General features: G+C 42.2%; 1 protein-coding gene across 3 annotated transcripts in view; it reads left to right on the top strand.

The window, feature by feature from the left end:
- The window catches only part of st6gal2a (ST6 beta-galactosamide alpha-2,6-sialyltranferase 2a), a 281,873-nt gene that overhangs the window by 39,068 nt on the left and 216,771 nt on the right, over positions 1-26,034 (top strand). For all 3 annotated transcript variants that reach the window (XM_062068890.1, XM_062068892.1, XM_062068891.1), the window contains one exon: positions 9,770-13,326. The gene's annotated coding sequence lies outside the window, so the exon portion shown is untranslated. The remainder of the gene's footprint in view (positions 1-9,769; positions 13,327-26,034) is intronic.

The raw sequence follows: 26,034 nt of genomic DNA, 5'->3' as shown, positions 1-26,034 counted from the left end.
TTGGTCATTTCCCAACCATTATTTTTCAACACAAATACAACATTGAAACAACATGCATTTTGACAACGTTTAATCAACATCCGACGTTGATTTGACCATTGAATTTTGGTCATTTCCTAAACAATATTTTACAACAAAAATACAACTTTGAAACAACATGCATTTTGACAACGTTTAATCAACGTCCGACGTTGATGTAATCATTGAATTTTGGTCATTTCTCAACCAATATTTTACAACACAAATACAATGTTGAAACAACATGCTTTTTGACAACGTTTATTCAATGTCAGGTTGTGTTGTTGATTTGACCATTGACATTTTGTCATTTCCCTACCAACTACGTGGATCCAACGTTTAATCAATGTCCGACGTTGATTTGACCATTGAATTTTGGTCATTTCCCAACCAATATTGTCAGAGTTTGTAGGTGCCGAACCCCAAGATGCAGAGATGATGGCAGGCATTGAACAGGAAAACATGATTTAATTAAAATACTATGGCGAAAAACAAACAAAAGGGTACAAACAAAAGGCGCGCACAAGGCGGAGAACAAACTAGGCTATAAACTAAAATAGCACAAAGGCTAACTGTGGACAAGAAACAAAAACACTTACTGTGACACGAAGGAACTATGACTAGAGCGGAGTGAACAAAAGTAGACAGAGCTACAACGAAATATAGTGACAGGTAGTAGTGACATTGACAGGTAGACACTACAATAATCCAGCAGTGACTGGAGGGCAGGGCAGGTATAAATAGGAGCTGGCAGATTGGCACCAGGTGTGGCCCGGTGCCAATCAGCCACAGCTGAGGGGACACAGCACTCAGGAAGACAAACAGGAAACAGAACCAAAACAAGAGCGCTGACAGGAAATACAACTAATAGAGGAAAACCTAAAAACACAACCAAACTGTCAGGGGCAACCCTGACAAATATTTTACAACAAAAATACAACATTGAAACAACATGCATTTTGACAACGTTTAATCAACGTCCGACGTTGATTTGACCATTGAATTTTGGTCATTTCCTAACCAATATTTTACAACAAAAATACAACTTTGAAACAACATGCATTTTGACAACCTTTAATCAACGTCCGACGTTGATTTAATCATTGAATTTTGGTCATTTCCTAACCAATATTTTACAACACAAATACAACGTTGAAACAACATGCTTTTTGACAACGTTTATTCAATGTCTGGTTGTGTTGTTGATTTGACAATTGAAATTTAGTCATTTCCCAACCAACTACGTGGATCCAACGTTTAATCAACGTTGATTTGACCATTGAATTTTGGTCATTTCCCAACCATTATTTTTCAACACAAATACAACATTGAAACAACATGCATTTTGACAACGTTTAATCAACATCCGACGTTGATTTGACCACTGAATTTTGGTCATTTCCTAAACAATATTTTACAACAAAAATACAACTTTGAAACAACATGCATTTTGACAACGTTTAATCAACGTCCGACGTTGATGTAATCATTGAATTTTGGTCATATCTCAACCAATATTTTACAACACAAATACAATGTTGAAACAACATGCTTTTTGACAACGTTTATTCAATGTCAGGTTGTGTTGTTGATTTGCCCATTGACATTTTGTCATTTCCCTACCAACTACGTGGATCCAACGTTTAATCAATGTCCGACGTTGATTTGACCATTGAATTTTGGTCATTTCCCAACCAATATTGTCAGAGTTTGTAGGTGCCGAACCCCAAGATGCAGAGATGATGGCAGGCATTGAACAGGAAAACATGATTTAATTAAAATACTATGGCGAAAAACAAACAAAAGGGTACAAACAAAAGGTGCGCACAAGGCGGAGAACAAACTAGGCTATAAACTAAAATAGCACAAAGGCTAACTGTGGACAAGAAACAAAAACACTTACTGTGACACGAAGGAACTATGACTAGAGCGGAGTGAACAAAAGTAGACAGAGCTACAACGAAATATAGTGACAGGTAGTAGTGACATTGACAGGTAGACACTACAATAATCCAGCAGTGACTGGAGGGCAGGGCAGGTATAAATAGCAGCTGGCAGATTGGCACCAGGTGTGGCCCGGTGCCAATCAGCCACAGCTGAGGGGACACAGCACTCAGGAAGACAAACAGGAAACAGAACCAAAACAAGAGCGCTGACAGGAAATACAACTAATAGAGGAAAACCTAAAAACACAACCAAACTGTCAGGGGCAACCCTGACAAATATTTTACAACACAAATACAACATTGAAACAACATGCATTTTGACAACGTTTAATCAACGTCCGACGTTGATTTGACCATTGAATTTTGGTCATTTCCTAACCAATATTTTACAACAAAAATACAACTTTGAAACAACATGCATTTTGACAACCTTTAATCAACGTCCGACGTTGATTTAATCATTGAATTTTGGTCATTTCCCAACCAATATTTTACAAAACAAATGCAACGTTGAAACAACATGCATTTTGACAACGTTTAATCAACGTCCGATGTTGATTTATTGAATTTTGGTCATTTCCCAACCAATATTTTACAACACAAATAAGACGTTGAAACAACATGCTTTTTGACAACGTTTATTCAATGTCAGGTTGTGTTGTTGATTTGACAATTGAAATTTAGTCATTTCCCAACCAACTACGTGGATCCAACGTTTAATCAACGTTGATTTGACCATTGAATTTTGGTCATTTCCCAACCAATATTTTACAAAACAAATGCAACGTTGAAACAACATGCATTTTGACAACGTTTAATCAACGTCCGATGTTGATTTGACAATTGAATTTTGGTCATTTCCCAACCAATATTTTACAACACAAATACGACGTTGAAACAACATGCTTTTTGACAACGTTTGTTCAATGTCAGGTTGTGACGTTGATTTGACCATTGAGATTTAGTCATTTCCCAACCAACTACATAGATCCAACGTTTAATCAACGTTTGACGTTGATTTGACCATTGAATTTTGGTTCATTTCCTAACCAATATTTTACAACACAACTATAACGTTGAAAAAACATGCTCTTCGACAACGTTTTTTCAATGTCAGGTTGTGACGTTGATTTGACCTTTGAAATGTTATCATTTCCCAACCAACTCCGTGGATCCAACGTTTAATCAACGTCCGACGTTGATTTGACCATTGAATTTTGGTCATTTCCCAACCATTATTTTACAACACAAATACAACATTGAAACAAAATGCATTTGACAACGTTTAATCAACGTCCAACGTTGATTTGACCATTGAATTTTGGTCATTTTCTAACCAATATTTTACAACACAAATACAACGTTGAAACAACATGCTTTTCGACAACGTTTATTCAATGTCAGGTTGTGACGTTGATTTGACCATTGAAATTTTGTCATTTCCCAACCAACAACGTTGTCTCCATTTACAAATTCAACTATTTTGCAACGTTGTTTCAAAGTCAGTTTCAAAGGACATGTATGTATAATTAACGTTGTATCAATGTTTTGTGCCCGCTGGGAGGGTGAAGATTTGTAAATACAAGTGTGGTATTATTTTTCTGTTAATATAAACCCAATATATTGGAGTGACTTGAAAATTCTCACACAGCTATACAAATCACCTGCTGTAACTTTAAGTGAAGTGAATTATATTTATATAGCGCTTTTCTCTAGTGACTCAAAGCGCTTTACATAGTGAAACCCAATATCTAAGTTACATTTAAACCAGTGTGGGTGGCACTGGGAGCAGGTGGGTAAAGTGTCTTGCCCAAGGACACAACGGCAGTGACTAGGATGGCGGAAGCGGGGATCGAACCTGGAACCCTCAAGTTGCTGGCACGGCCACTCTACCAACCGAGCTATACCGCCCCAAGGTGGTATAGCTCAAGGTGTTTTGTCCAATCACAACAAAATTTGGTACGCCCATTTAGGTGACTGGCAAGCGCGGGGCCATCAGGCATAACAACAAATTTGCCTAGGGTGCATTGTGACTGTCTACATATGACCCTCCTCCTGGAAAAAGCTCCGACGTGTGCCTGTGAGTGGGTGTGAAGGTCGGACCATATGGTGTGTGTGTGTGTGTGTGACCTGCAGGTGTGCGGAGTGTGCTAGCTGGTCGTCCAACAAAAGAGGAGGAAACACGCTGTCATGGCCGCCCCGCTAGATAATTACACTCTGTCCAGCTGCAGTCTCTTTTGAACTCCCCTGTTTTCATAAGAAAAAGAAAAAGAAAAAAGCAGGGTGTTGCCGTGCTGTGCAGCAAACAAGGGAGGATAATCCTTCCAGCAAGCAGCAGGACACTTTAAGACATCCCTAAACCGTTTGTCTTTTTGGGGGGTGGGGGGAGATGTGGATACGTTTTTTTTCAGCGTGAAATGTTGCACAATTACCTGCCACAGTCAGGGAGGTGTGTTTCATATTGTGCTTGTAAGTCTGCGCTCCACAGTACTTTACCTCTTCTCCAGCTAAATACATATTAGAAACATTTATCAATGTGACGGCTGACAAATACTGTACAAAATGCTACGTCTACTATATCGTAGGTTACTGCTGCAGTTGTCACAACGCAAAGACAAAAAAAAAAAAAGGACCAATGATTGTCACACACACACTAGGTGTGTCGAAATTATTCTCTGCATATGACCCATCACCCTTGATCACCCCCTGGAAGGTGAGGGGAGAAGTGAGCAGCAGCGGTGGCCGTGCCCGGGAATAATTTTTGGTGATTTAACCCCCAATTCCAACCCATGATGCTGAGTGCCAAGCAGGGAGGTAATGGGTCCCATTTTTATAGTCTTTGGTATGACTCGGCCGATCTCAGGGCGGACACTCTAACCACTAGGCCACTGAGCACAACAACAACACAACCTCCTATGCAGAGACAATACAATTAGACAAGAACAACAATACATACATATCAATAAATATTATATCAACTATCCAATACATACAAAAAAGTGAGTACAGTCCTCTTGAGAGACAATACTATGTGTGGCAGCCATTTTTGTGTTGTTGATATTTCGGTAGTCCTGCTTACATTAAGTTAAATTAATTATTTGTTGTTTGATGAATACTTGGGCCTACTGCGCTACTGCACTCTGCTGTTTGTCATTGTGGTGGTGTTTGATGGAGGATTGGGCCTACTGCGCTACTGCACTTTGGTGTTGGTCATTGTGGTGGTGTTTGATGGATGATTGGGCCTAGTGTGCTACTGCACTTTGGTGGTGGTCGTTGTAGTTTTGGTAGCCATTTTTGTGTTATTTATATTTCTCTGGTACTGCAAATAGTTAAGTTTTTTTTTTTTTTTTAATTAGAAAGTCATTGTCTGTGACGAAAGCACATAGGGGTGCACAGGTGACACTGACTGGACAAATGTCGGGTGGAGAGACTTGTCGGTGACAACACATTTTGACCACTGCTAACAAGGGCTGCAACTAACGATTAATTTGATAATCGATTAATCTGTCGATTATTACTTCGATTAATCAATTAATAATCGTATAAAAGAGACAAACTACATTTCTATCCTTTCCAGTATTTTATTGAAAAAAAACCCAGCATACTGGCACCATACTTATTTTGATTATTGTTTCTCAGCTGTTTGTACATGTTGCAGTTTATAAATAAAGGTTTATATAAAAAAATAAAAAATAAATAAATAAATAAATAATAATTGCCTCTGCGCATGCGCATAGCATAGATCCAACAAATCGATGACTAAATTAATCGCCAACTATTTTTATAATCGATTTTAATCGATTAGTTGTTGCAGCCCTACTGCTAACACAACAAGCTTAGTTTTGTTTGTAGCTTTGTATGTAGTTAAAGTTGTTTTTGTTAACTTTGGAAAAAATAACTTTTTTTTGTGCAAATAAAGCTATTTTTGGGTGTACTTATGTTGTAGTTTAAAGTGCGTATGAAAGTGCACCACCTGTCCTGGCTCAGCCCACGGCCTTTGGTTTAGAACCTGGAAAGCTTGGAAAGGCCGATACACTATGGAAATGATATATTTTAGAGCAGACGTGTATTCATCAAGTACCACCATAATGACCAACAGCAAAATGCAGTAGCGCAGTAGGCCCAAGTATTCATTAAAAATGTGCCACTAGTGGTACACATGCCACAGTTTGAGATTCACTGCTTTAGAGTAGTTTTTAGAGTGAACTACAACTGGTGCAGCCTCAGACCATGATGCTACCACCGCCATGCTTGACTAGGCAAGAAACAATTATCTTATACTCACTTGTGTCATGTCTACTCTAAATGAATTGAAACGCCCCAGTGCGGGCCGGCAGCACTCATGACGCTACCACCACCAAGCTTGACTGTAGGCAAGAGAGAATTATTTTGCCCCTTAATTATTTTGAAGTTCATGTTTCCCATCAATAAACTGCAACTCCCTAGTGCCTGCAGCACTCGTGCAGCCCCAGAGCATGACGCTACCACCACCATGCTTGACTGTAAGCGAGACACAATCGTCTTGCTACGCCATGGTGTTGAAATGTATGTTTCCCCTCAATTAACTGAAAACTCCCCCGGACCGGCAGCACTCATGCACCCCCAAACCATGACGCTACCACCACCAAACTTGACTGTAGGCAAGACAGAATTATCTTGCTACTCAATTATGTTCATGTTTACCCTTGATGAAAGTGCAACTCCCCAACGCTGGCAGCACTCGTGTAGCCTTAGACTAGGACGCTACTACTGCCAAGCTTGATTGTGGGCATTATTCAATTACATTACTACGCCATAGTGTTGAAATTCATTTTTCCCTTCAATTAACTGCTACTCCCTGGACCGGCAGCACTCATGCACCCCCAAACCATGATGATACCACCACCAAACTTGACTGTAGGCAAGGCAGAATTATCTTGCTACTCAGTTATGTTAAAGTTCATGTTTCCCCTCAATGAAAGTGCAACTCCCAAATGCTGGCAGCACTCGTGCAGCCTTAGAGTAGCTACTACTGCTAACCTTGATTGTGGGCATTATACAATTATCTTGCCACTCTATAAAGTTGAAATTCTTGTTACCCTTCAATTAACTGCAGTGTTAACTGCCGGTTAACTGCCGGTGTTATGAGGAAATGGGCTACCCGTAAAACGTTGCTACCCAACGCTACTGAGCATGCGCACTCATGCGCATCAACGGTTTCCTCAAACAAAATAACCATAGTAATTAAGGTAAAAAACTTTGATACGCTGTGGTTATTTTTAGTAAACCAGTAAACAAACCAAAACAAAAACGGTATGAACCTTGAATAACCTAAAATGCATGGCTGGTTGTTTGTAGGGCTGCAACAACTAATCGATTAAATCCATTAAAATCGATTATTAAAATAGTTGCCGATTAATTTAGTCATCGATTCGTTGGATCTATGCTATGCGCATGTGCAGAGTTTTTTTAATTTTTTTTTTTAATTAAAAAAAATATTTTTTATTTTTTATTTTTAATAAACCTTTATTTATAAACTGCAACATTTACAAACAGCTGCGAAACAATAATCAAAAAATAAGTATGGTGCCAGTATGCTGTTTTTTCCCCAATAAAATACTGGATAGGATAGAAATGTAGTTTGTCTCTTTTATCCGATTATTAATCGATTAATCGAAGTAATAATCAAAAGATTAATCGATTTTCAAATTAATCGTTAGTTGCAGCCCTAGTTGTTTGTCTATACTGTATGGTGACAGAATGAATGTCAGCAATAAGTGTTTTCACAAGCTCATATATGGATAATAATAAAAACTACAAAAGCATTTACGGACTTTTTCTGAAAATTTCATCAAAGTCTGTCCATGACCGATGTTGCTAACTATCGGATTACGCAACTGGTTGCATTTCTTTAATGAAGCGGCACACATTTTTTCACCACACCGGCAGCACTCGTGCAGCCCTAGAGCGTGACGCTACCACCGCCATGCTTGACTTTAGACACGATACAATTATCTCGTTACTCAATGGTGTTGCCAGCTCGTCAAACAATAGTGGATTTCTCTGCTGCTATCCACGCTGTAAACTGACTACTCTAAAGTAGAGCCACAATTCAGTTCTATAGTCTCTCTGAGACTATATAAAACTGTGAGGGGTGCACTCACAGCCCAGAAGGCACAACATTGATTATACAGGTCCTTTAAAACTGACTTTGAAACAACGTTGCATTTGTAAATTGAGACAACGTTGTTGGTTGGGAAATGACTACATTTCAATGGTTCAAATCAACGTCACAACCTGACATTGAATAAACGTTGTCAAAGAGCATGTTGTTTCAATGTTGTATTTGTAATGTAAAATATTGGTTAGGAAATGACCGAACTTCTTTAATCAAATCAACATCAGAACCCAACGTTGATTAAATGTTGTCAAAAAACATGTTGTTTCAATGTTGTATTTGTGTTGTAAAATATTGGTTGGGAAATGACCACATTTCAATGGTCAAATCAACGTCACAACCTGACATTGAATAAACGTTGTCAAAAAGCATGTTGTTTCAACGTTGTATTTGTGTTGTAAAATATTGGTTGGGAAATGACCACATTTCATATGTCAAATCAATGTCACAACCTGACATTGAATAAATGTTGTCAAAAAGCATGTTGTTTCAACGTTGTATTTGTGTTGCAGAATATTGGTTAGGAAATGACCAAAATTCATTAATCAAATCGACATCAGAACCCAATGTTAATTAAATGTTGTCAAAAAGCATGTTGTTTCAACGTTGTATTTGTGTTGTAAAATATTGGTTAGGAAATGACCAAAATTCAATGGTCAAATCAACATCAAAACCCAACGTTGATTAATCGTTGTCAAAAAGCATGTTGTTTCAACGTTGTATTTGTGTTGTAAAATATTGGTTGGGAAATGACCACATTTCAAAGGTCAAATCAATGTCACAACCTGACATTGAATAAACGTTGTCAAAAAGCATGTTGTTTCAACGTTGTATTTGTGTTGCAGAATATTGGTTAGGAAATGACCAAAATTCATTAATCAAATCGACATCAGAACCCAATGTTAATTAAATGTTGTCAAAAAGCATGTTGTTTCAACGTTGTATTTGTGTTGTAAAATATTGGTTGGGAAATGACCACATTTCAATGGTCAAATCAACGTCACAACCTGACATTGAATAAACGTTGTCAAAAAGCATGTTGTTTCAACGTTGTATTTGTGTTGCAGAATATTGGTTAGGAAATGACCAAAATTCAATGGTCAAATCAACGCCAGAACCCAACATTGATTAAACGTTGGGTTCAAAAAGCATGTTGTTTCAATCTTAGGTTTGAGTTGTTCAACATCAGGACCTAATTTAACATTTTTTTAACTCTGTTTTAATGTCTTGTGCCTGCTGAGAAGTCCCATGCAAAAATATACGGAACAATAACCCCCCAAAATGTAATACAGTTATATCCCTATCTAGAATTTGGACTTTTCCCAAACAGATAGCGAGGAGGAGGATTATGAAATGTGTAACCCTCACTGCTACTTAATGGGATGCTACAGAGGGGGGGGGGTTACCCACATACGCGGTCCTCTCCAAGGTTTCTCATAGTCATTCACATTGACGTCCCACTGGGGTGAGTTTTCCTTGCCCGTATGTGGGCTCTGTACCGAGGATGTCGTTGTGGCTTGTACAGCCCTTTGAGACACTTGTGATTTAGGGCTATATAAATAAACATTGATTGATTGATTGATTGATATGATGAAGGTAACAATAAACATATGCAGTCAGTTTGATATTAAATGATTTATTTCCACAGATGGGAATTCGCTGAGAGGCACCCCATCATGACGACAAGCAGAAAGGGCCGGAAGCGACCTGTCCATCAAATATGTGGTCACCATGGAAACAACCTAGTTCGGAGCTATAGCGCATGGCAGATGCGGCGATATAATGGAGGACCAGACGGAGCTTCGCCTGCCTGGGGAGGTGTTGTTCTTAAAGAGCCCACACGCTTGTGTCTTTTTCCAGTTTGAAGGCAGTGAATAAGGACGCTCACACGTTTTATCCTGCCTAACACAAACACCCATGCTTTTTGTGCAACCTTCTAATAGGAAGACGCCAGGGATGGGGACAATATTGGAGTGAGACAGGAAGGAAGGGTGCAAAATGGTGGGATGGTTTGTTGGGTTTGAGAGGCTTGAGGAAAATGGAGTTCTCCTGGGAAGTGGCACTTAAGTCCGCCATGTGGGGAGATCACCCGGAAAGATCCAATATTGCAGTGAAACACCTCAAAAAACACAAACACTGAAAACGTGGGTGCCAGATCTCCACCTAGGGATGGCCATAACTGTACAATTTTTCCAAAAGGAAACAGGAGACAAAGAAATTACCCATTCCAGAGTCAAATTGTTGCCATCATAGTATGAATTGTGTTATCAGAATCAGAATAGTTTTATTGCCATTGTTTGAGAACGGGTTCACAAACTAGGAATTTTTCTTGGTGCAAACGTGCGACATAAAACACACATAACACATATTTGGTATAAAAAGAGCTGTGACTGAGCTATCAGATAGACTTAGAAGGAATTCAAGGAGCTGCTGTTAGGAGTTCTTGTTCATTTGCCTGATGGCCGAGGGGAAAAAACTGTTCAGGTGGCGGGAGGTGTGGGTCTGGATGGAGCGTAGTCTCCTGCCTGAGGGGAGAGGGGAGAATAGTGTGTGTCCAGGGTGAGAAGAGTCAGCTGTGATCCGACCCACACGCCTCCTGGTCCTGGAGGAGAACAAGTCCTGGAGGGATGGGAGCTTGCAGCCAATCACCTTCTCCGCAGCACGTACGATGCGTTGCAGTCTATTCTTATCCTGGACTGTGGCGCCGGGGAACCACACTGTGATGGAGGAGGTCAGGATGGACTCTATGATGGCTGAGTAAAACTGCACCAGCATCATTATCACATGCATTAGAACAGGGGTGTCAAACGTACGGCCCGTGAACAGGTTTTATCCGGCCCGCGGGATGAGTTTGCTAAGTATAAAAATGAGCCGAAATTTCTTAATGAAAAAAACTGCTGTTCTAAATGTGTCCACTAGATGTCGCAATAGCAATTCTTTGTATCTTTGTAGATTATGCTACATATGCAAAAATGTTATGTTATGTTATGTTAGTGCACCAGTCGAGGAAAATTAGCAAACTACATAAATAACATACTGTAATTTGATTTTGATATCATTTTTTATCTTAATAGATTGAAAATTAACACCAATAGTAAAAATTTTACTGGCCCGAATAAAATGATTGGTGTTTACGGCGTCACTCACCATGTCTCATCAACACGTACGCGCAGAGAGGGCATGCATACAAAAGCAGTCCAAGTTGTTGTTATGATACAATATACATTCAATGACTAGCGATCCAAATTGCTATTATTAGCAGACAACACCCACAGCTAATGTGCGCGCATGTGTGACGTACGTACGTAATTACATCATTGCGTACCGGAAGCCATAAGAGTGCGGGATATACTGTGTAAAATACATTAGAAAGATAGCGCCATATAAACATCTGTGTCACGATTGTAGCTTTCCTGGTGCTGTGTGAAAGACAGGAAGAAAAGCTCAGACTGTGGATTTTGGTACTGAAGTGTTTCCTTAATTATTTCAGTCGTATTTCTGCAAAGTCGCGACGCTATTTATTCTATGATTTTTATGAATATTGGGTGCATTTGTCTGTCCCTGTCTCTGACCGTGATGACCCCACCCCATGGAACACCGCAGAGGCCACCACGGGGTTTATGGCTGTTAAAATTGAATTTTTGTATTGTTATTTATTTAGGCATGGTGCAATCCTTCCCATCAGCGCAATATGTATTATTTATTACTCATTTTTAGTTTCGTAGCTGTGTGTAAAAATGGCGCCGCTGATGTGACAGCTGGTTGCACTGGTTGCCCCTCCAGTTTTCATGTCTTTCACCTGCGACCACATAATATCCCCATTGTGGGCTAAATAAAATCCATTAAACATCTTTAAAAGCCCTTCACACATTTGTAAACACTTACAATGCTCTTAATACACATCAAACTCTCTAAAACGTATGCCAATTTTAACATGAAACTTCAATTTGTAGTCAAATCGTAATGTACTAAATCCGCGATGCACTGTGTGTGTAGGGCCCTGCAGATTAACCTGTTCAATTAATAAGATTAAGCTATTTTCACCATAACAATGTAAAAGGTTAATACGCTCCGCTCCTCTTTCGTTCCCCCCTTTTTATCTGCTTTCTTTTGTAATTCAAGTATTAATTACATTTGTGTATTGTTGCATTTGTAGCGATTATATTTTTAATAATAGAGGTAAATATTATTATTATTGATTATCCATTTAATGTTATTTCTATTGGTAATTGTATCATTCCATTTGTAGTGCCAGGGTTGGCGCTAGGAATTTTCAAAATGGGGCCCCAGTGGCTCCTGAAGCCACTTTTCATCGAAGCTTCGCGGGAGTCCTAATACCGGAAATGCAGTATTTGTGATCGATAAAACTTTCGGTGAATCAAAATTTAAGAAATTGTACCGAAAAAGTGTATTACTTTGAAATCGACCAATAATTAATAATTTGACCCGGCAAATATAAACAAAACAAAACACTGGCGGAAAGCGATAATCTGTAAAAAACCCACAAAAAACCCAAGCAAACCGGGCGGTAAAAAAAAAAAATGAAGAAATCCGCGTCCGGGTGGCGAGCGGCCTTCCGAAAATGTGCGTTCTTTCGGATTTAAATACGTAAAAAAACACAAAAAGTGCGTTAATGCCAACATTGAGGACAATAATGATTATGGCCATGTCTGTCAAAGTCCGGGTGCATGCCAATGTGCCCTCATCTGTGCGCTCTGATAAGAGCACCTCCAAGAGTGCACTTCCAGGAGTGCGCCAGGCGCGTGTCAATCCTACTGCAGCCGGCAGCTGCAATCAATCACCGGCAATCAGCACACCTGTGTTTGATCAGAGGTCTTGCCTTCAAAAGCCTGCACAACCTGCTATCCCACTCCAGAACGTAGTCACCTGTTCCCGTACAGTAAGCCTACACGTCAAGCTCCATGCGCACTCTTTGCTCTCTGTGTTTTCTTCCCCGTCGTGTCCATCGTCTCGTGTCCTTCCTTGTCGTCTTTCCTGCAGCCTGCCTTCGTTCCACGTTACGGGATGTGCGTCTCGTCTTCCCGCCTTCCCTTTGCTTACCTGGCTGCCTCTTGGATCTCGACCTCCCGCTTGGACACGGACCTTCGACGCCTCTCTATCGCCGTGACTACCTGCCTGCTCACGGATCTCCGAGCTTGTCTTGTTCCCCACCTGGACTTCCCCACCTCTCCCTCAACACTCCTGGTAACACTCATTAATTCCATAAACTTAATTCCCTTGTTTATTATAATTATTATTTAGTATTTATATATATATATATATATATATATATATATATATATATATATATATATATATATATATATATAGTTTATATATATAAATAAAATAGAGCTTAAAACCACGCCCCTCCACATAACTAAGTCTGTGTTATCACTATCTACTTCACTAATATGTTATTTTTTCAAAGTTTTGGTATCATATTTGATGATGTAGTTATTTTTATTATTGTTTTTTGTTGTTGTTGTTAAAGTTAAAGTACCCATGATAGTCACACACACACACTATGTGTGGCGAAATTATTCTCTTGATCACCCCCTGGGAGGTGAGGGGAGCACTGAGCAGCAGCGGTGGCCGCGCCCGGGAATCATTTTTGGTGATTGTCTTTCTCTGTCTTGTCCCGGCAATTTTCCCCCCTCTGTCTTCCTTTTTTTCTTCTTTCTATCCCCTCCTGCTCTGGTCCGGCTGCGCCAAACCACAAATACATCCATTTAATATAGTCAGATACATATAAGGCAACACTTCATGTGTTGTAATTTTTGGCTCAAAATAAAATGTTGCTTGAGGCCCCAATTCAGACAGAGACCGCAGTAAGTGGCGAATGCACACTGTGTAGTGTTAGCTGGCTAGAGAAACGAGCTGAGCCAGCTCGCTAAATACCGTATGAATGAGCCCATTAAAATGTAACATGGACTCACACCATTTTCTCAATCATCAGAGAAACAGATGGCCCGCAATGGCCAAGATAAGGCTTTTAAGCACTTGTGCGCATCAGCGTCGCCATGGAGACCGTCATGCTCTCGAGGGTTACTAATGGGCGACAATTAGTCGAGAGGCACAACAAAGCGGGGCCCGATGTGACAAACGGCCAGATGCTCAGATATGGTTTAGCGCGGCTTTGACGGCGCCCAGTCGCCATGTTGACCACGCAGGTACGACGTGCTGATTGATAATATTTGAATATTGTTTTTAGGGATGTCCGATAATGGCTTTTTGCCGATATCCGATATTCAGATATTGCCCAACTCTTAATTACCGATATCAACCGATACCGCTATATAAACAGTCGTGGAATTAACACATTATTATGCCTAATTTGGACAACCAGGTATGGTAAAGATAAGGTCCTTTTCTAAAAAATTAATACAATAAATAAATTAAAAACATTTTCTTGAATAAAAAAGAACGTAAAACAATATAAAAACAGTTACATAGAAACTAGTAATTAATGAAAATGAGTCAAATTAACTGTTAAAGGTTAGTACTATTAGTGGACCAGCAGTACGCACAATCATGTGTGCTTACGGACTGTATTCTTGCAGACTGTATTGATATATATTGATATATAATGTAGGAACCAGAATATTAATAACAGAAAGAAACAACCCTTTTGTGTGAATGAGTGTGAATGGGGGAGGAAGGTTTTTTGGGTTGGTGCACTAATTGTGAGTGTGTCATGTGTTTTTTATGTTGATTTAATTTAAAAAAAAAAAAAAAAAAAAAAAAAAAAAAAACCATACCGATACTAAAAAAAACGATATCAATAATTTCCGATATTACATTTTAAAGCATTTATCGGACATCTCTAATTGTTTTTAATATTGTTGTGCAGCACTTTGGAAACATTTTGTTGTTTAAATGTGCTATATAAATAAAGTGGATTGGATTGGATTGGATTGCATAATATAGCTAATATAGAAACTTACATCATGTGTTGCCTTCATTATAACACTTATATAAGACTTTAAATTTTTTGCGGCTCTAGACAGATTTTTTTGTATTTTTAGTCCAATATGGCTCTTTCAACATTTTGGGTTGCCGACCCCTGACTTAGAAGCTAAAACGGGTCGGTAGCGGCATGAGACTGTCTAAGGAAGCCCGATGAGCTCCCTTAATTCCTCCGTCACGACGCTCTCAGAGCTGGCGGAATTTCCAACATTTCTGGCAGCCACTACAAAGGCGGCGGTATAATGAAACGCGGCGGAGTGACGAGCACCTGGAGGGGGGCGATAAGCGCTCGAGTGAGGCGTTCAACAAAGGCTGGGCGAGTTTGAGAGGGTGAAGGGGTCCTCGCTGGATGATGACGTCTTTATGTTGCACTTTGGAACATGAAGCCGCTTTCTGCCTGCGAGACAGATAACGATGACAAACGCCACAACTGGCGACCGTGTTTTGTTGTTTTTGCTCCACAACTTAAATGCCGTCAAGTTTATTTTTTGTTCTTGTAGTTTCCTGTTTTTGCAAGCTTTACATACAGTCTGTAAATCACTGGCACTCATCGAGGGCGGACGCTCCCCTTTCCTCTCCCTTATCTCTCCTGCTTGCTTCCTTTGTATTGTCTTAACTTTCTTGTTGCCTCTTTTTGCACTGCTCAAATCTAAACATTGGAACTATTCAACTGGCCTCAACGAAATTGACAAGATCTTGGGTTTGGGGGAACATGCTTGTCGTGACGGAGCGGTTGTTGCTAGACACACGACGGACTCTTGGGAGAAGGAATGCCGCGTGCCTGGCGACCCTTTCAGTCGAGGACGTGAAGATATCCACCTATTCGGAATTATGACAACAGGACATCTGCTGATTGGAGTAAGCGTTGCTCTGGTTTGTCGACAAATTGGAAGTTGCTGGCAGTCTTCAAAGTACCCCAAAGCTGCCACAAATGATTGGAGGATGCGGGAAGAACTGTGGACACTCTTGTGATTTGGATAACATCGGACTGTCTACCCTGCAGGATGAATTTGAGGACCACTCATAGACAATTTAGAGTGAAAAGCAACATTTATTTTCACTCGCATACAAGACATTCTAACTTGGATTGTTTCCCTGGCTTCGAGACTCTCCCGAAGGACAGTGCGGCGAAGACACAACAAACTCCCTTCTTGTCTCTCATGGACACACACCTGTTGTTGTTGACTTTGGACTAGCGACTGCACGACATCAAGGCCGCGGAACAGAGACACGCGGCAGGCTTACACACACACATCCACAAAAAATATACGCCACACACACATCCCCCATCCCCCATCCAACGCCCTTGACGCGAATCCCTTAGGGGTGATGGACGGCTGGGCAGCTGCAGCCTACCACCGTAGACCCCACTCCCTCCCCTCTGTTGCAAGCCTCAAGATGTATGTTGTAATATGTATATGTGCTTTGCTATCTAGACTGGAGCCCGGTCTTTTACCCTTTTCCCATGTTTTACGGGGCGCCTTGTGGCGACCCATCAGCGTTCCTGTTCTGTAACCCTGTGCACTGTTTGTTTGTCTGATCTTGAACGGGTTTGTGCTGAAAACAAAGTTTTGTTGTACTTGTGCCATGACAATAAAGACCTACCTACCTACCTACCAGTCTTCCTGGTCTTGCCTCTATTGTCACAGCTCGTTTGTTGGTAGCACTTTTGTTGACGTCACTTATGCTTTTGTAGCCTGTATCCACTGCAGTGGACATTCGCAGTCTCTCAGAAAGACACAGAGCAAGAATGAGTCTTTACCAAGCCATATTATCAATCTTTATTAGCATACTAATATGCTGAGTTGAAACCTCACCGTAGCTCATTGGTCGAGCAGATCAACATTTGAGGAAACATGCTAACATTAGCATTATACTCCACAGTGTCCACATTGCCGCAGCACCCCTTTTTCACGACGTTCTTAGTGTCCTCTTGGATACAATCTGCTCCTGTCATCTGTTAGAGTGTCTGGTTCTGACGGATGGGTTCAATGTGGTGGGATTTTCAAGTTACCACAGTATTTTGAAGTGAAAAATGGAGGCAAGTGAAACTTGTTATTGCGACCTCTAGTGGTCATAGTTAGAATACAAATACCTTTTTATTGTCATAATATGCATGTACAACAACAAAAAAAACCTGCCGCATGCTTTATTTCTCAATGAATATTGACTTTCCACTTTGGTCTTTCGGTTCACGGGTGGCGTTTGGTTAAGTCGTCTCTTGTGCGCTGATTTACCGTTCGCGGGCACGCGGTAATTGCAGCGTGTGGCAGCCTACGCCTGACGGAGCGCGCAGGGATGAATAAATCGAGATAGTGCACTCGTTTGAACGTGTGGCATTTACTGATGAGGCAATAAAGCGGGTGCGACTCAGGCGACAGTGGCACAGTAAACTGCAGCGCAGGTGCGCTTGTGTCAAGGGGATCAAGTTTTAATTGGAGTAACCTTTTTTTATTTGCATTCTTTTTGTTGGGTTAAACACACAAAAAGTCACACAAGAACTGGCTAACTCTCACTCAAAGCTAAACAAGTGATGCGCGGCTCCAGGCAACCACCTCTATCTGGTCAACAAAACATCATGTAATAATAAAGTCACTTTAATGACCACTGTTCTCTATAAGTTTCCTTGCACTAAATTAGTCTAATATTGCTCAAATAGTTAGTTTTTTTTGTATTTTCACACCTACAGTCATGGTCAAAAGTTTATATACACTTGTAAAGAACATCTCTCTCTCTTTCGTGTATCGTCTTCATATGTCCATCTTCGTGTCGTGTAGCCACTCCCTCGTCTCAGGTCCCACTTGGAAGAGGCCCTCCTCTGAAGGTGGTCTATGCCGGGGACAGGTGGTGATGATGTGGTCGGCAGTCTGCTCAGGCTCCCCGCACTCACACGCTGCACTGTCTGTTAGGCCCCACTTCTTCATGGACGCTTTGAAGCAACCAACCCCTGTGCGAAGGCGGTTCAGGAGGGTCCATTGCCGACGAGGTAGATCTTCTCCCTCCACGCCACCTCCAGGATCCTGGATGTAATGGTGTAGGCGTGTCTGTCCTGCTGACTCCCACTCCTGCTTCCATTCCGCTGCCAGCCAGGCTTTGGTTGTCAGATCCTCCGGGATGGAAATAAGCATCTCTTGTGCGGCCTGATTGTATGGGTGGCGGGACTTGAGTCTGCTTGGAGGTGTTGCCATTGTGGTGGTTTCATGGAGGAGGTGCCAGCTGTGTTCCTGGGCTTTCCTTGCCAGGACGAGGGTAGCGGCCTCTCGCCGTAGGCCGGCTGGCGCTATCCCTGCTAGGACTGGCAGGTAGAACACGGGGGTGGGTTTCAGGCAGCCACTTATGATCCGGAGGGTCTTGTTGATGGCCGTATCGACCTTCTTGGCATGTGGGCTTCTACACCAGGTTGGGGCACAGTACTCAGCTGCAGAGAATACGAGGGCTTGTGTGGAGATACGTAGTACCTTGGCCGAGGTACTTTGGGGCCAGCTGGAACTCCAGGGGTTTGTTGTCCACTAAGATCTCCAGCTCCCTTCTTGCTTCCCTGTTGCAGAGGTGGAATGCTGCTGATACAGTCTTTCCCTTACTGAGCTGCAGTCGCCAGCTTCGAAGGTAGGCAACCAGGACGTCCATGTCCTGATTGAGACCCTCTTCAACCGCCTTCCATGTGGGCCGGTGTAGCATGATGGCTAGGTCATCCGCGTATCCATACCTTCTAGATGTCGTCACCGGTAGGTCAAAGATGTAGATGTTGAAGAGCATCGGTGAGAGGACAGACCCTTGTGGGACCCCGTTTCTCAGCCTCCTGAGCCTGCTGCGCTGGCCATCACTGGTCTGGAGAATGAAGCTGCGGTTTGACAGCATCTCCATGATGAAGTTGACCATATGACGGTCCGGGATTGTTCTCAGCAGCTTCAGGTGGAGTCCGCGGTGCCAGACGGTATCATAAGCAGCAGTCAGGTCCAGTAGTACCACCCCAGCTTTGGTTTTGGCCTGGAAGCTGTCCTCGAGATCTTGTGTGAGAAGGGTTACCTGGTCCACTGTAGACCTGCCCCGACAGAAGCCAGCCTGTTCCCTCGGAAGTTGGGAGTCAACTACTGGCTCAATTCGGCTGTGTATCATCCTCTCCAGGATTTTCAAAGGGACGCACAGCAATGAGATTGGTCTGTAGGACTTGGGGTCATCCGCAGGTTTGTTGGGTTTCAAGAGGGCTATGACAGCGGCCCGTCGCCATGCCCTTGGGAGCTTGGACCTCCGGAGGCACGCAGAGAAGAATGCACGCAGCCAGGCAGATGTTATTTCGCTCTGGTGGATCACAAACTCTGGGTGGATGTTGTCGGAGCCTGGTGCCTTGCCTTGTTTGAGTTTGGCCATAGCGTCCTTGAGCTCAGCTGGTGTGAAATCTCCTGACAGGTTGGCATTAACACTGGCCGCCCTAGAGAGACTGGATACCTCGTGGGATGTTGAGCGGGCAAACTCTTTGTCTGCGTCTGGGAAGCGGACATTTTTCAGGAGTTGGGCTGCAATGGAGTTTGCTGTCACAGGGCACTTGGGAGGCGGTGTACTTCTTCCTCAGAGCTGGTTTATGGTCTGCCACGCTTTACGGCAGGAGTGGGTAAAGTCAATCGACTCAACGACCTCTGTCCATCTAGCCCTGCGAGTGGCGTCCAGCTTCTCAAGCAGTGCCGTTGCTGTCGCATCCACTTCAGCTCTTGAGCTAGCCTGCTGGTGGGCTCGCAGGAGGTGGTTGCACTCCTCGTTCCAACCCGGGATGTAGTTTGCATTGTAGCCTCGTGGTATGGTTTTCTTCGCTGCCCCTGTCAGCACTTCACAGTAGGCTGCATATGCAGCATCCACATTAGGAGTGTCTGGGTCCGGGAGGGTGACAGATCTTCTCTCTGTGTCAACAGAAAAAGCATGCCAGTTGGCCTTCCGGAAATTCCATCTTTTGACAGGCTTCCCTGCGACCGGCTGCACCAGTGATGGTATTCTGATGACAGATTGTCGGTGGTGTGATCGGGGGAACCTGTCAATGACCCTTCTCTCTGGCATCGGGTCATTACTGTGGAACACAGCAAAAGCGAGGTCTGGGTTGGTGAAGGTGTTCCATCTGGAGGAGTAGAAGCTTGGTGGCTCTTTGGGGTCAAACAGGAGATGGGCGTTGGCATTGGAGGCCCACTCGCTCAGCGTCTCCCCATCCGGTGTTGTGTGGGAGTATCCCCAGTCGGTGTGCTGGCAGTTAAAAGTAAAGAACATAATGTCATGGCTGTCTTAAGTTTCCAATAATTTCTACAACTCTTATTTTTTTGTGATAGAGTGATTGGAGCACATACTTGTTTGTCACAAAAAACATTCATGAAGTTTGGTTCTTTTATAAATTTATTATGGGTCTACTGAAAATGTGAGCAAATCTGCTGGGTCAAAAGTATACATACAGCAATGTTAATATTTGGTTACATGCCCCTTGGCTAGTTTCACTGCAATAAGGCGCTTTTTGGTAGCCATCCACAAGCTTCTGGTTGAATTTTTGACCACTCCTCTTGACAAAATTGGTGCAGTTCAGCTAAATTTGTTGTTTTTTTGACATGGACTTGTTTCTTCAGCATTGTCCACACGTTTAAGTTAGGACTTTGGGAAGGCCATTCTAAAACCCTAATTCTAGCCTGATTTAGCCACTTTTGACATGTGTTTGGGGTCATTGACCTGTTGGAACCCCCAACTGCGCCCAAGATCCAACCTCCGAGCTGTTGATTTTAGGTTGTCCTGAAGAATTTGGAGGTAATCCTCCTTTTTCATTGTCCCATTTACTCTCTGTAAAGCACCAGTTCCATTGGCAGCAAAACAGGCCCAGAGCATAATACTACCACCACCATGCTTGACGGTAGGGATGGTGTTCCTGGGATTAAATGCCTCACCTTTTCTCCTCCAAACATATTGCTGGGTATTGTGGCCAAACAACTATTTTTTTGTTTCATCTGACATCACATTGACAAAGATAAGACCTTCCGTAGGAAAGTTCTGTGGCGTTCCCAGGCCAGCCGGGAGACATAGTCTTCCCAACGTGTCCTGGGTCTTCCCCGTGGCCTCCTACCGGTCGGACGTGCCCTAAACACCTCCCTAGGAAGACGTCCGGGTGGCATCCTGAGCAGATGCCCAAACCACCTCATCTGGCTCCTCTCGATGTGGAGGAGCAGCGGCTTTACTTGGAGCTCCTCCCTGATGGCAGAGATTCTGACCCTATCTCTAAGAGCCCTGCCACCCTGTGGAGGAAACTCATTTCGGTCGCTTGTACCTGTGATCTTGTCCTTTCGGTCATAACCCAAAGCTCATGACCATAGGTGAGGATGGAAACGTAGATCGACTGGTAAATTGGGAGCTTTGCCTTCCGGCTCAGCTCCTTCTTCACCACAATGGATCGATACAGCGTCCGCATTACTGAAGATGCCGCACCGATCAGCCTGTCGATCTCACGATCCACTCTTCCCTCACTCATGAACAAGACTCCGAGGTACTTGAACTCCTCCACATGGGGCAGGGTCTCTAACCTGACTCTCGCCAGATCCTTGTAGTTTGCTGAGCTCCACACAAGGATCTGGGATCAAGGGCAATGCAAACTCCTTCAAGATAGCAAAAAATAATGAACCAATCAGGATCGCCGGGCGGCATTGCATAGATGTGACGTAGCGCCGAAGCGACTGTTTGATTCAAACAACAATGGCGGCTCGCACAGAGGAGTCGTGTGCTGACTTTGCTGCGTTGTTTCAGTAAAAGTTCTCTAACTTTTCGCTCTGTCGTTATCCTGTTTTGGATTTCCCAGCGTCGCTCTCATCAGCGTCACGGGTTGATTTCGATGTGAGTGGTTGAAGTAGCACGTCATTCAAGATAACGGACAACGGATAATGAAATACATCTCCTATTGAGAACTCCCAGATCCTTATGTGGAGCTCAGCGAACTACAAGGATCTGGCGAGAGTCAGGTTACAGAGTCTCCTCCCCGACCCGTAATGGCTATGTTGATGTTAAATAGCAGACAGCATCAAGAAATGATCTTAGATTGCGCTACGAACTTGACGCTGCTACCAAGAATGTATCGGGTCGGATGCAAAGAAAGGCAGCGGAAGAGTTTTTTCAAATGAGTTTTCGGACACAGAATCATGGAAACAAAACGTTTAAATGTCTCAGAGTTCATTCATAAGGCTCTGTGGATTCATGGAAGGAGTTTAAAATCCGAAGGAAAGGACTCTTTGTGCCCGGGCTGATACTGTTCCAGATGAAAGTTGCTATTGTTCTGGATTATCTTGCCAGATGTGTGGAATACAGACTTATTGTTAATCAGTTAGAGGTGCACAAATGCAGCGTGAAGAGATTTGTGTACGCTTTATTATTTGTCTTTAATATACCTGCTTCATTATATTTAATCTCATTCATATTTTGTTCGGGAGTCCTAATTAAGCCGGCATTTTACATTTCCTTAGCTACTTTCTTGAATAAATCTGTTTCTTTTTTCTCCCATCGATGCATTTCAAAATGTTCCGTTCTTTTAATTTGTAAAGCCAATAAAAAGTCTCTTCTTTATGTTTTTATTGAATGGTATCTGCTTATGGGTTGTATCCTGCCCGTTAAGACCGGCGCATGTGTGATACCAAGGGTCCTCACCAGCCGCTCTCACCCCCTCCACAGATCTGGTTTTCAATCGCTTAATCCAGGTGTGTTAGCCCGACTTTTCAAAAACCAAACACGATCGGATGAAGGTGTTTCCTTATTTAGAGCCAAACTCTTTGAGGAATCTGACTAATTTCGTGCATGCACTCATATTGACTGGGTGACACAGGGGTTAGTGCATGCGCCTCACAATACGAAGGTCCTGGGTTCGATGCCCGGGGTTTTTCTGTGTTGAGTTTGCATGTTCTCCCCGTGACTGCGTGGGTTCCTTCCGGGTACTCCGGCTTCCTCCCACGTCCTAAGACATGCACCTGGGGATAGGTTGATTGGCAACACAAAATTGGCCCTAGTGTGTGAATGTGAGTGTGAATGTTGTCTGTCTATGTGTGTTGGACCTGTGATGAGGTGGCGACTTGTCCAGGGTGTACCCCGCCTTCCGCCCGAATGCAGCTGAGATAGGGACAAGCGGTGGAAAATGGATGGATGGATGGAGTTTTTTGTTGCCCGAATGTGGGATCAGATCCGAGGGTGTCGTTGTTTGTGAAGCCCTTTGAGGCATTTGTGATTAAAAAACTTTAATTGATTGATTGATAATTTATTCAAGACAAAACTTCTTCCTCCCAGAAGAAGCTCTTCATTTAGTTCTTTGAAAGTTACTCCACAAAAAAGAACAAATAATATGTTGTGTAAAAAGAACAACATTGTACAAATTAGAATTTTGCGAGTAAGAAGCAGTGTTATTTTAAACTACCGTATTTTTCGGAGTATAAGTCGCTCCGGAGTATAAGTCGCACCGGCCGAAAATGCATAATATAGAAGGAAAAAAACATATAAGTTGCATTTTTGGGGGGAAATTTATTTGATAAAACCCAACACCAAGAATAGACATTTGAAAGGCAATTTAAAATAAATAAAGAATAGTGAACAACAGGCTGAATAAGTGTACGTTATATGAGGCATAAATAACCAACTGAGAACGTGCCTGGTATGTTAACGTAACATATTATGGTAAGAGTCATTCAAATAACTATAACATATAGAACATGCTAAACGTTTACCAAACAATCTGTCACTCTTAATCGCTAAATCCCATGAAATCTTATACGTCTAGTCTCTTACGTGAATGAGATCAATAATATTATTGGATATTTTACGGTAATGTGTTAATAATTTCACACATAAGTCGCTCCTGAGTATAAGTCGCACCCCCGGCCAAACTATGAAAAAAATTCCGACTTATAGTCCGAAAAATACGGTACTAGTTTTTCATCAAATAAAAGAAAAACGTGTTTTTTAATTATCTCTGTCGTTTGTATTCTTTGGTTTCCTTGAAAAATCTCAAATTTAATTGTTCATAAAAAAAAACATCTGAGATTTTATTTTTAGGCCCAGGCCTTGACAAAAAAAATGTAAAATGTGGCTTATCAACGCCTACAGCTGCCAGCAGTAAAAGATGAGCCTGTTTTGATGCTAAGATAAATGTTATGTTGTATTTTATTTTTTATCATATTGTATATGTATTGTGTGCTTTTTTTTATTTTTCTCTCTTTTTCTTTGAAATTGTAATTTTACTGCCTTTATTTTACAACATGGCCAGGGGACTACAGATGAAAACTAGCCTTCTGGCTAATTCTGGCTTTTTTAACCACGTGTAGTCATGTGTTTTATGAAATTGCATTGTCCCCTTTGAAATTAACTAATCTAATTTAATCTAATAATACTGTCCTGCCCAGCCACATGGGCAAATAATATTGTTCAACTGATTCAATATTATATAAAAAAAAAAAAAAAAAGCAACTTTTGCAGCGACTTTCTGAAAAAGCTGTGAATTCCGTTATTTCAGGTCGCAACGATCACAAAAAAAGCATGTTTAATCTGTTGCTGCCTTTTGGAAAAGCGAGGTACTTAGACTTAGACTTAGACAAACTTTAATGATCCACAAGGGAAATTGTTCCACACGGTAGCTCCTTTACAAAGGATAGAAAGGATCATGCACAAAAGAGGGCGAAAACAAAACAGCTGCAGCAAGAAAAAAGGGCAGCATAGAATAAAGAGTAGATCCAGCAGGAAATATACATTATAAACAAAGAGACGTAGCGAACATAGAAGCGGTCACGTAATAGACAGATACACTATTTTGCCAAATGTATTTGGCCACCCATCCAAATGATCAGAGTCAGGTGTCCTAATCACTTGGCCCGGCCACAGGTGTATACAATCAAGCACTTAGGCGTGGAGACTGTTTGGAGCGGGCCCCTTCCTCTTCCAACATGACTGTGCGCCAGTGCACAAAGCAAGGTCCATAAAGGCATGGATGACAAGAGTCTGGTGTGGATGAATTTGACTGGCCTGCACAGAGTCCTGACCTGAACCCGATAGAAGCTGTAATAGCTGCAAAAGGTGGACGCACATCATATTGAACCCTATGAGTTAGGAATGGGATGGCACTTCAAGTTCATATGTGAGTCAAGGCAGGTGGCCAAATACTTTTGGCAACATAGTGTATCATCTATTGCTGTATGGCGAGTGATTATACAGCTGGATGGAGTGCAGAATGTATGTATGTACGGCTGTATGCGTAAAAAGTAGATAAAGTGCAGACAGTACTTCTTGGAGACAGTGCACAAAGCAAGGTCCATAAAGACATGGATGACAAGAGTCTGGTGTGGATGAACTTGACTGGCCTGCACAGAGTCCTGACACCTTTGGGATAAATTACAATGGAGACTGAGAGCCAGGCCTTCTCGACCAACATCAGTGTGTGACCTCACCAATGCGCTTTTGGAAGAATGGTGGAAAATTCCTATAAACACACTCCGCAACCTTGTGGACAGCCTTCCCAGAAGAGTTGATGCTGTTATAGCTGAAAAAGGTGGAGCCACATCATATTGAACCCTATGGGTTAGGAATGGGATGGGATGGGATGACAGAGTCTGGTGTGGTTGAACTTGACTGGCCTGCACAGAGTCCTGACCTGAACCCGATAGAACACCTTTGGGATGAATTAGAACAGAGACGGAGAGCCATACAGCTGGATGGAGTGCGGAATGTATGTATGTACAGCTGTATGCGGATAAAGTGCAGACAGTACTTCTTGGAGACATACACTGTTGGAGACAGGTGTGAACCCACACAGCTCATTAGCATGAAAGCGACAGACAATAGTAAAATATGGGAGCTCTCAGTAGACATGGAATCGGCCCTATCTTGAAGGAGCTGCATGAGGCAAATTAGCATATTTGCCAGCAGATTATAGTGATTTTAGCTGACGGAGCTACAAGCTGGTGT

Source organism: Entelurus aequoreus, linkage group LG14, assembly GCF_033978785.1.
Source record: "Entelurus aequoreus isolate RoL-2023_Sb linkage group LG14, RoL_Eaeq_v1.1, whole genome shotgun sequence".
In the NCBI taxonomy this organism is placed as follows: Eukaryota; Metazoa; Chordata; class Actinopteri; order Syngnathiformes; family Syngnathidae; genus Entelurus; species Entelurus aequoreus.
Note: the sequence above shows the minus strand (reverse complement) of the source record. Positions and strands in the feature narration are given on the sequence as shown.